Here is an 11,914-nt window from a genome sequence, read left to right as displayed (position 1 = left end):
CTTTTCAATGAAATATTAAGATATTGTTCAATTGCAGTATTACCGTGTAATATTTTTATTTATTTAATTTTTTTTTTGTACATTTATTTCCACTTGTATATATAATAAAAACAACATACATGATACATATTGTATATTTTATTTATATGTAATATATATCATGTACAACAATATGTAAGTTAATGGAAATAATTATACTGAGTTAAATATTAATTGAAGTCAAATTTATAAACCAATTAAAAAAAAATAAAATATATTTTTCCCGATTGATTTATTATTTTTTAAATGTATTTATGTGTCTATAATATAGTAATCATATAACTTAATTTTTTAAATAACAATAAAACGTTTTGATCATTATTTATCTTAACACTATAGTGTTATTTAGGCAATAAGATATTATTAAGATATAATATATGTTTGTCTCTGTAATAAATTATTAGAACTAGAAAAATATTTATTATTGTTATTATTTTTATTTACAGTAAAATATTTACTATAAATAAAATTATGTAATTAAACAAAAAATATTTAATTCATTTTTAATATTTTCTCCTAGGTTATGGATATTTAAGTATGATTTCACTTAACGTACCATTTTTCAATGAATAAAAATAGGCCAAGTTATTAGTTTTTACAATTTAGAATTGTCATTTAAACTAGTAAAGTTAAATAAATAAAAACTCAATAACACTATCTATAGCGCTGTTACAAATATTAAATAAATAAATGTTCAACAATATTATATAATATATTTTGTTAGTGTTTGAGCGTACTAGGTACCTGATTGTTTATTTCTAAGCCGTTCTGTAACTTTTTTTACTCAATTGTCTCAATTATTTGTCAGAGATATTATTGTTATATTATATTATGCTCGGGTAGACTCTTGTCCATTATTTCGTTCTCAATGAAATTATTAATTATCATATTTTCCAGTTGTGGTATGAACCGAGAAAAAAATATCCAATAACGACCTTGGGGACAATGATTTATTCCCAATTATTTTATGTACTACTGACAACTATAAATACGGTATGGTTATTGAACAATCTATAATATTATTGTACAAATGACCCAGAATGTATTAATCTACATCATTGTTTGTTGTAATTTTTTTTCAGTTCGTGGTTAATCTATATAATTTCCTACAACATTTTCGGTGGTAATAAAAAAAAATGAAAACGGTCCTACAATTTTGTTTTCACACGTTTTTGCTAGGCTCGCGTACTGTTTATTAGATGTATAGTATTTCCAGACAATATATTATAATATATACCAGTTCATTATTACTATTACTATTATGCATTATATTATACAATAAAAAAACTCATGTATGATGTATCTGTTCATAGTACGTAAATAACGTAGGTACATCAAATTTCATTCTTAAACTCGACATAATTATAATAAAATATTTAAAAATATTACGATTATTTTAGATTATTAATGGAGTGATTCCTATATTGATTTTTAAATGGTATGAGTATTTTTTTTTTACCTGATATCAACTTTTGGGCCAGTAAAAATGCTTAGATTTTCTACTTTAAGGATAATTAGGGGTGATTTTTGTAGCAAATTGAATCCAGTAGATAATATCGGAATTAAGAATAACCAAGAAAAACAAAAGTAAATATGAATAAACAGGAATTTTTATACAAAACCAATAATTAACTAAAATTTATTATTTTATTTTGTGCAACCCAAAATTGTATTCAATCTTGGAGCTTAGATAGATGAAATTTCCATCAAATGTTTACGTTAGAATTTTCTATGTATGGTTAAATTTTTTGACAATTTTTAACTATTTTAATACTGGAAATTTGAACATTTTTTATAAATATCAATAAAACATTTTATGCTAGGTCATAAAGCTTAAAAATATTAAAAGTTTGACATAAGTTGATCATTTACCAATTACAAAATATCAAAAATACATAGTTACTAATTTTTTTATAAGAATTTCAAGTTAGAATTTTTACGAAATTCATTAAGTGTTATATTATATTAATTGATTTAAGGTGAAGTAATTTAAGAAATATCTTGAATAATTTTTTAATACGAGATATTTAATAGCTAATACTTCATGTGTATATAATACACATTTTATAGTATAACAATATTTATATGTTAGAAAATATAATTAAATGATTTGATTTTTGATTTGAATAAGAGTCGAGTTACAATAAACATATCTTATGATGTATTTTAAAAGCATCATTCCTTCTAAAGATTTAATCGTTTTTGTATCATAAGATATAAATATTATTTAATTTTATTAGCAATACACGCTGGTGTTTAACATTTAAATAAAGTAATCAAAAGTAGGTACCTACATATGAAAGCAATTATTGGACTGAGTGGCTAGAAGTTCTCCAAAAACATTCTGGGCATACATTAGTTGATTTCTTAGTCCCTACTATTCCTTATTGTTATCTATAATTCAGTTAGTCATAACTCATAATCATAATATTGATACGAAAAATAAAAATTTATTTATTTATAAAAAAATATATTATAATTTACAACTACTGAAGAATTACAAAATGAGTTTTTGTTTAACTATTTTTATAATAGCTGCTGCTGTCATTGATAAATAAATTGTCCTATAGTGTTAGTCGTTAAAGTTTTTTTGCTCAATTGTTTTCCACAGATAGTTATACAGAGTTATTTATATCATACATACCCGAATAACTCATAAATTGTATTACAAAAAAATATCTTTTTGTTATGTTTTAAATATTTTTCAGTAGAGGGGTGTGGAATGAAAGCTCCCTAGAGCCCCTTCACTACACTAATTAAAATGTTGTTATAGGGGTTTCCAACTACTCCTTTTCAGATATTTTTCTCTGATTGTACCTATAATAGTACAATAATGTATATATATAACGTTCAATTCGGTTTAGATGAATAAACACGTAAGAAATAGAAACATTAAAATAAATCATGATACAATATTATATAAAAACTTTATATTGATGAACTTTAAATATTTTAATACTTGGCCATAAATTTTTATTACCAAGAACGACGTTTGCTTGCCCTACTCGGTTTTACTCTGCAGCTGTTGTTCGATATTATTCACTAGCTAGGCCTGATCCCAATATCGGGCTCAGTACGGCACGGCACTATAATGATGGACAAATGATGCACCACGGGATTTAATGACAACATTAAAAAAATGTAAGAACTCAATTTTATATTAATGGATTGCAATTATATTACACGAATAATTTTGTTTAAATTATTTCTATACTTAATGAATATTATTTCAGTGGGTAGGTATATTTAAGAATTTTTAGGCACAGATATCTTATGGATTATTAATCGCATCGAATTTATACATAAAATGCACTATACGGTAATAGTATAAACTGCATCTTGATGGCTACTATAAAATTATAGTGAACCGGTTGCCGAGAGGCAACATAGTCCAGTCCTAAAGTGGTTATAATATTATAATATACCCAGTCGAATGATTTATTCACAACCACGTGTGCTGCATTATTATCGGACCTTCCGGTCGCGATCTTTCGTACAGAGTAGTGATGTTATGCACATATGTATATAATACATACTAAGCTATATTGTACCTATATACATATAACTGTTCAAGTCAAAAGTTGTTTCACGACGGGTCTAGTCGGTCTAGAGAACTGCACGATTATAAAATGGTAGGTAGATAATTAAATATAATGCTTCTTATTTCTCGTAATAAACGTGACCAATCCTAATATTAATAGGTACGTATATATAAACCAAAAAAAGTACCTGCCATATAACGAGAGGTTATTTGGATCGATACACTGCATGTGATAGGTATAAATACATATAAATAAATAATTTCTCGTATTAAAATGTAGATATATTATGTGTCTACTTTCTCCTTTATTTGCAGATATCGTGTTATTTTGAAAGTGGCGAATTCAAACTTTTTGCACTTTTCGAATGCCGGCTGCATTAAAATAAAAATCAAAGGGTATGCATAATATTCAATAAAGACAGAAAACTAAATAATGGATTTTTTCGTACTACGCGCCTTACGCGTTATACTACATATTATTACACTGAACCTTCACAAACCATGCTACACAATTATCACTATAACGTTAAATGTCTTTAATCATAATGCAGAAGTCTATAAATGTTTAGAGCTGTATTAACAGATGTTTTGATAGTTCATTTGATAAGTACCTACAATAAATCAATTATTTAAAATAGACCACTTTTGATTTTAGATTATTGTAAGGGGCAGTTTTAGAATAATATAAGTAATATGAGCTTTTTTTTTGGTTTTTTAGAATTTATGGAAGAAGTGTTTATATTTTTTTAGAATTTAACATATGATTTTTATACTATGAAAAATAAAATATCAAAAAATAATTTCTATAAAGAGATTAATGCAATTTTTTTATATTTATATTGTATATAGTATATAGTAAGTATTGTGATTGTTAGCTTTAAAAGCTGTATCTGAAATAATATAAGTGCATTGGTAAGCTATTTACTATATAGCTAACCGTCTTATAAACGTGTTACGTAGACAAATTAAATTCAGAAGTTAACATTTAGTTTCATTAGTTTTAGTACCTATTAGAATTAATTTACGCATAATAATATTTAGAGTTAACAATATTATCTATGTTGGAAAATAAATAAGAGAAATCGGATTCAATAAACATTTTAGTTTAGTAATTCTCGATATTAAATTTTATCATAAAATTAAAAATATAATAATACTTTATCATTTTTTTTTAACAAATATTTATTTATATTAATTTATTGTATACCTATTTTATAACTTTTTAATATTGTATAATTTATTAGAAACTTAATACTATTCTTTTATTGAAATTGGTATACCTACTAACAATTTAGACGCTTTGCTGAATGATAAAATGTATTGGGTTTTTACAAGATCTGTGTTTTTATTATTATTTTTTATGTGTGTATGTGTGACTGCAGACGTGTCATCACGTTTAAGAAAAAAAAATCTTCAATATTCTATATAGACTATAGAGGGTGGTTTCTGGTAGAAAATTGAGTCTGATTGGTACTTTGAGGGAGAGAAGAGAGGGAGATTAAAATAAATAGTAATAGATAATTTTCAATACCTTTTAAAATAATTGGGAAAAAATAACGAAAAACTGTGAAATTGAAAATATTTACGCACTATTTAACACTATATGTTGTCTATTTTAGTTTTTTTGTAATTTAATAAGAAATATTTATAGTATATACATTAAACATCCTATTTAGTGAGTAAGTCCTGAGGCCAGAACATAACATAAGTACTATTAAATTAATATTTCTTTTTTGTATACATTTTTTTTTGTTTTTAAATGTTGATTTTAAAATTAATTTACTTATAATTAAATTAATACTTAATATAATATGGTGGGTATCTAACAAAATCTATCAATAATTTTTTTACTTTTAAATATATAGTTATAAGTAATTTTAAATTTTCTGATTATATTTACCTAAATTTCCTTTAGAGTTTAGAATTAAATTAATTAAATTTAAGTGTTATAGACGTTATAGTAGATCAATTTAATCTAAATAAGATATAATCTGATATTAAAAAAAAAAAAAAAAATAGAAGTAACGAAAAACGTATAAATTGTTTACTAATATATTATGTAAGTATGTGAATGACAAACAACACAACGAATGAGTATGGTAGCATCCTCTTTCAATGACACCGTGTCAGAAATCGATTTTCATTTCCTCGCGAATATTCTCGAACAAATCTGATATAATAATATAATACCATATATATTAATAATATGAAGTCACATAGACACCTATATAACGCAAAAAACCGGTCATTAAATAATTATTACATAAGGTTTTTTTTTTTTTTTTTGCTGTTTGTCATCTGTATCGCTTCAAAAGATTTGCAATTTGCTCACACGTGCTTGGTATATTTATTATATTGTTATAATGATCAATGTATAGATTCAGTTGTGCGCGTTGTAAATTGAGTAATATTGTTAAAATTAAATAACTGATAAACCTGAGTCCTAAATATTTGTTTATTAATGAACGGACACCGTACACCTACTTTTGGTTAATTATTTCATTAAATAATACGTATTATATTGTATGGCTATGGTTACATTGTACCTATAAGTGATTTAAAGTGTTTTAAGACCATTTGTTTGATATCTGCGAGAAAAGACCCCGTGTATTGACTTATTATATACCAAATTTAAAACTATATAATTTGTTTGGAATTCAATATAAATGATATGATATGCATAGGTATTTTATTTCAAACAAACGAATATGGATACTTAGTTGATTTAAACATTAAAAAATTTACGTAATAAATAACTTAATAATTGTTTATAATAATTTTCCTTTAATAAACAATGTTATAATATCACCTTTATATTCTAAGCAAAATATTAAGGTGTAATAAAAAATGTATTCATTAAATACAATAATAAACAAAATATATAATGCAATCATTTATGATTTCACGGTGGGTGTTGATCATAATAGTCTTCTAAACATATTGTAAAAAGTCCAAGTATGTTAATGGCAATCAATTTTTATAACCATTTATCAAAAATATTCGCGAAATAATAATAAATAAAGCATAGTATAAATTCATATTTAATTATTATAATACACAATCACTAATAAATTTAATTATTTTCTTTTGTGATTGATTGTTATATATTGTTTATAAGAAACAAAAATATTAGTCAAATCAATAAATATACAAAATTGAATTTAAATCTCAAGTTATGACTTAAATTTCTACTTAAAATAAATAAAAGCTAAATACATATGGTACTTATGTAACGAAAAAATGTCTGAAAACTGAATGTATCATTTACATTCAAAAGATAAGAATACAATCTTTGGAGAATAAAGATACAAAAGACTAAATTCTAAATTAAAATATATCTCAACTCTTACATTAAGTTTATTAAAATAAGCAGTGTGGCTTTCAAAATATTTATCTGCCTTTTGTATAAATATATTTTTAAGTTAAGTTTGTATGATTTCTTAACAATAAATATATGAATGAAAAATAGAGTATTTATGGATAACATACGTAAAAGTTTAATACAATTTTAGCGTGGTTAAATACTTAAATCGATCTAAAGCCTAATAATAAAAACTATGTTGACTCCAAAAGCACTCAGCAAATAAAATCCAATTTACAATTAATAATTTTAAAATAATTGAAAATTGTTCTAATAAAACTAGCTATAAAATAATAATGCCCTTCAAACATAATAATATAATATGGAATAGAAAATATTATCTGGGGATTGAGAATTTTTCGAGAAGACTAAATGATGGACCGAACACAACCTGTAATAGGTATAGTATATATTGCAATTATTTGTCGTGAATAATTTTCTTCAAACAGATACTACTCAGTACTCAAGTTTTTTAAAATAACTATACATTATACATTTATTTAGACAGATGGACTTAAAATTATTTTTGCACATTTATACGAACTATACGCACAGTTGCAGCCACATAGACAATATATGTCGAGTAATGATGAGAGTTTGTGATAAGTAGGTACATATAATATCATCTGGTAATTATTATTAACGTAATTATTATTAAATTATCATTGCGCTCATATCGCAACTGGAACATCTCGGCGGCAAATTGTTATGTTTGACGTTTTGCAAGCTGTGTATTTAATACATATATTTAGTTGGTATGGTACGTAATACTAATAAGTCTAACTATACGTTGTTTTTCATCTTGAGTTTTGCATTTTAAACCAATTTTATTGCAATGACTTTCTTATGAAATATAATTCAAAGTACCTATATTGGTGGCTGCTTTTTGAAATAATGCCAACCGCTTGAAACGCGTGTTTAGGCTGAGTTGAGTAGGTAGTTAATATTTATATGTTCTTACTCGTCACACGCACTGCTGTTGGGTTTTCTCTAGTTTTTTCTAGTACAGACTACACGGTATACATATTGTTGTTGCAATAAACATTTATTTTAACTCTTTCTCACACTTAGTCGATGAAGGTTTATTAGATATACCTAATTTATTACATTTTTAGACAAGAAATTGACATCAGCGTATACCCCTCCTCCTGACATATTTAAACTAAGTCCTTGTATAACCCAACCTGTTCATCTTGGCACTCAATACTCGGTCGTTATGTTTTTTTTTTTTTTTTTTAAAAACAGTAGCCCAAAAACTATATTGAAAAATATAGTTAAAAAAAAAAAAAAATAATTTTCTAAATTAGTCAATTTATTTTTATTTATTTATTTATCTTTTGTTAATGTTTTGATGAATAAATGTCTAAATATAAAGGAATCAAATGTAGAATTCAAAATAATAGTATATATAAGAAAAAATATATTGTTGCTTAAATAAATCAATAATATGTAAACGTTATTTTTCTTGGGATGAAAATAAAATGTGGCACGTAGGTACTAAAATATAGAATATTATTACTTATTTTTTTGTATGAAGGAAATTTAAACATACCAAATCATAAAATGGATTTATTGATTTAGCTTTATAATATATTTTATTATAGATAGATTTATTTCTGTATAAACATAGAAAACTAATAAGATTTATAAATAATGATACTGATATTTTAAAAGTATTTGAAGTTCTACAAACGGACGTATACCTACATTAATAAATAAAAAAGGCTTATTGTATAGAAAAAAAATATATACTTATTTAAAATTGTAGGTATTATTAAAAAGCCATCACACCGACATTTGTATTCTCTTTCTATCATCCAGTATCCACATAACATAGGAACAAAGATATTTTGTATTTCTACGATTACGACTTTCTGGTTTAGTTTAAGGCAAAGGCACCTATTATATATTTACATATATTATTTATATAAAACATATTTTTACAAAATGTTGGCGTGGTGACCCCTTAACATTTTGTTTTTAAATGACGAGGGAAGTCCTCCGCTTTTAAGTATTTATGCTTAGTTTTCAAATTTTATTTCATAGAACTTCATGCGATTAATAAACTTTGGTTTTCTCATAATAAAGGGAAGTGGATGGTTCAATGTCGTCTCCTACACTTTGTTTTTAAATTTGATTTTTTAAGACTCTAAAAATTGTTTACTCCTGTAACTACGTACTGAATTCTAGATATAATCAATGACATTTGACAATTTTATAGAAACCACTTACAGTTAAGTCATGTGACCTAACCAACTTTGTATGATTGTTGAGTATAGTATTTGAACACACACACAAGATGGATTCGTAAAAATACTATAATATGTGTTATTACTTATTATACTTTCCATGGGTTGTGAATTTGTAGAAATATATAATATGTTCCTATATACCTATATTATATATTATGGGTTATGCAATTTCGCTACACTCGAACACTCTGCTTCAGCGTGCCGAACGTTGGAACGTTGTGTATCCAAACACAAATAAAGCAAATTAATATTTAATATATATATATATATACAATTGTATGGGTGCCATTACTATATTGCCATTTGCCATGTATAAATTCGAAAGCGAAAAATGTTTCAATAACACTGCATCCGTACACGGTACCTAACCTACAAGTGTCTATAATACACTCGTAATTATATGATATTAATATGAGTATACCCGACATTAATGCGAGTGAAATTGACAAAAAATTAAACAAAGACTATTATTAAGCATGAAAAAGTTTAATGAGGTCTATTAAATGCAAGAAAATTTATCGAACTCTAAAACATGTGTTTTTAAATATTTTTATTCATCATGTAATACCGTAATTTATTGCAGGTATTGAACCAATCTCCAACCCTTACCAACAAATTATATGTAACCAATTTTAATGCACCTATATAGAACCTACATTAAAACATTATTTAAGTAATATTGTTCAAAATATTTAATTTTTCATTTGTGATCTATCATTTACAGAACTTATAAATTTTTATGTTATGTTATTATTATTTTTCAATCTATAGATTATTTATTGATACATCTATATATCTATACATTTTATTTACCTTTTTATATTATATTATTATGACCAAAATATTATATTCATATTTTTTATTAATTAATTGAATATTTGAATAAATTTTTGTTAGTAAGTACTAGGTACCTTATGTTAACAAAAATACTTAGTTCTGGTCTTGATTAACAGCATGTGATTTACCATTTATACATTAAATTCATTTAAGTTCAAATTTATAATTATCTTCAATTAAATTTATAATTTATGTACAGTTTAGTTATAATCATTGTGCTCCAATGTGTTTGCCAATAACGACGTTTACATTAAGTTTTTAAAATAATTTAACTGATAAGGAAGAGGAATTTTTTAGAGTTTTTATAAGCATGTATAAAGTTTTTATTGATACAACTCCTAATGTATTTAATAAAAAAATACTTGATTAATATCTTAACTTAAACCAGATAACTTTATTTTTTATTTTAGAATAACGATCATTAGACAAATAAATAAATAAATAGTTATTGTATCTATATGTATCTATATTATTATTATTATTATCAGTATTGATATTTCGAATCATCACATGATTTAAAATGTTGATGTATAAATTAAATATAAACGACGGTTATGTGTATTAAAAACTTTAAGGGGTTGAAACTCGAAAGGGGCTGTGTATCTCTTTACACCCCTTCCATAACTATTCGCAATTTTCTGTATAAGTATATAACTATATACCAAACACACTAGAGACAATTTTACTAAATAATATAGGTTCTAGGAGATGTGATCACGGTACCTGTATAGTATTACATCGTTAAGTTGCCATAAAATATAATATTTATAATATTGTAACTTTTAACGTATTGTGATCGATTTCCGTGTGCATATATTATAATATCTACGTCGTACTACGTACCTATACCTGGGTTTTGAAATATTTCAACCCTAATATTACGATTATTGGTGACACAAATATGCATTATATTATTTTAGGTATGTTAAGAACAAAACAAACACTCCAATCGACTGTGAATGATATGATAATCGTACCTATATTACTATAATACTGATGAGGTAAACGGTTAAAACTTAAAACTTATAATTCGTATTCATGTATAAAAGATTCGTGTTTAAATACCCATTTTTATATTTGAATAGTTATTTTCAATACCATAGTGTATAGGTGTAACTAGACTTTAAAGTTGAGGGGGATATAGTCCTATAATTTTCAAAAGAAGTAAGAAAGTGAGGGGGGCACTCTTATCAAATAAATCGTTAAAACTATAATATTGTTTAATTATTATAGTGTACCCATGTGACATATTTTGTCTGTTGTGTGTAAAAATCAAATAATAAAAAAGTGGTACTGTGGTACAATTAATTAAATGATTGAAATATTATTAAGTACCTATTATTTTAGATACAAATTCAAGTTTAATTTTCTTAAAAAATAGTCTAAAGGATTTTTAAAGGTAACAATGGTAATATAATAATAAATACATTAGTCATTACAGTTAATTAACTTCCGCTCAGAATAAAAATATTTATTTTAAATGTCTTCTTTATTTAGAACATTAGGACACAATTAATAAGTTGTGAGGTTAGCCTCTCTTTGCTCCCTAGTTATGCCTACGTCCAATACACGCGCACACATATATACACACACAGTATACCTATTTACAGTGGCGTAGTCAAGATTTTATAAAGGTAAAGGTGAAGTGGTAAATATTATGTCACATAATTTATGTGGAAGAACGTAAGTAGTTTTTTTTTTAAAACTCGAATGACATATTTAAAATTGATTTGTTTCATATAATAATAAATAAGAAAAAAAATCTCTATAATAATAATTGTTATTTTTATTATTGTATAATAAATATAAACTATAAATATAAATCCTAAAATCTCAAAAAGAGATGATGAAATCAGCCATACATTAAAAAAACAACCCTTGATC

At 24.7% G+C, this 11,914-nt stretch overlaps 1 long non-coding RNA gene across 1 annotated transcript; it reads left to right on the top strand.

Annotated features, from left to right (window-relative positions):
* The first annotated feature begins 2,302 nt into the window (after positions 1-2,302).
* On the top strand, positions 2,303-4,607 carry LOC126552062 (uncharacterized). Its single transcript, XR_007605920.1, has 3 exons — positions 2,303-3,671; positions 3,741-3,816; positions 3,896-4,607. It is a non-coding gene; the product is annotated as an uncharacterized LOC126552062 (long non-coding RNA).
* The last annotated feature ends 7,307 nt before the right edge of the window (positions 4,608-11,914 follow it).

Source organism: Aphis gossypii, chromosome X (genome assembly GCF_020184175.1).
Source record: "Aphis gossypii isolate Hap1 chromosome X, ASM2018417v2, whole genome shotgun sequence".
In the NCBI taxonomy this organism is placed as follows: Eukaryota; Metazoa; Arthropoda; class Insecta; order Hemiptera; family Aphididae; genus Aphis; species Aphis gossypii.
Note: the sequence above shows the minus strand (reverse complement) of the source record. Positions and strands in the feature narration are given on the sequence as shown.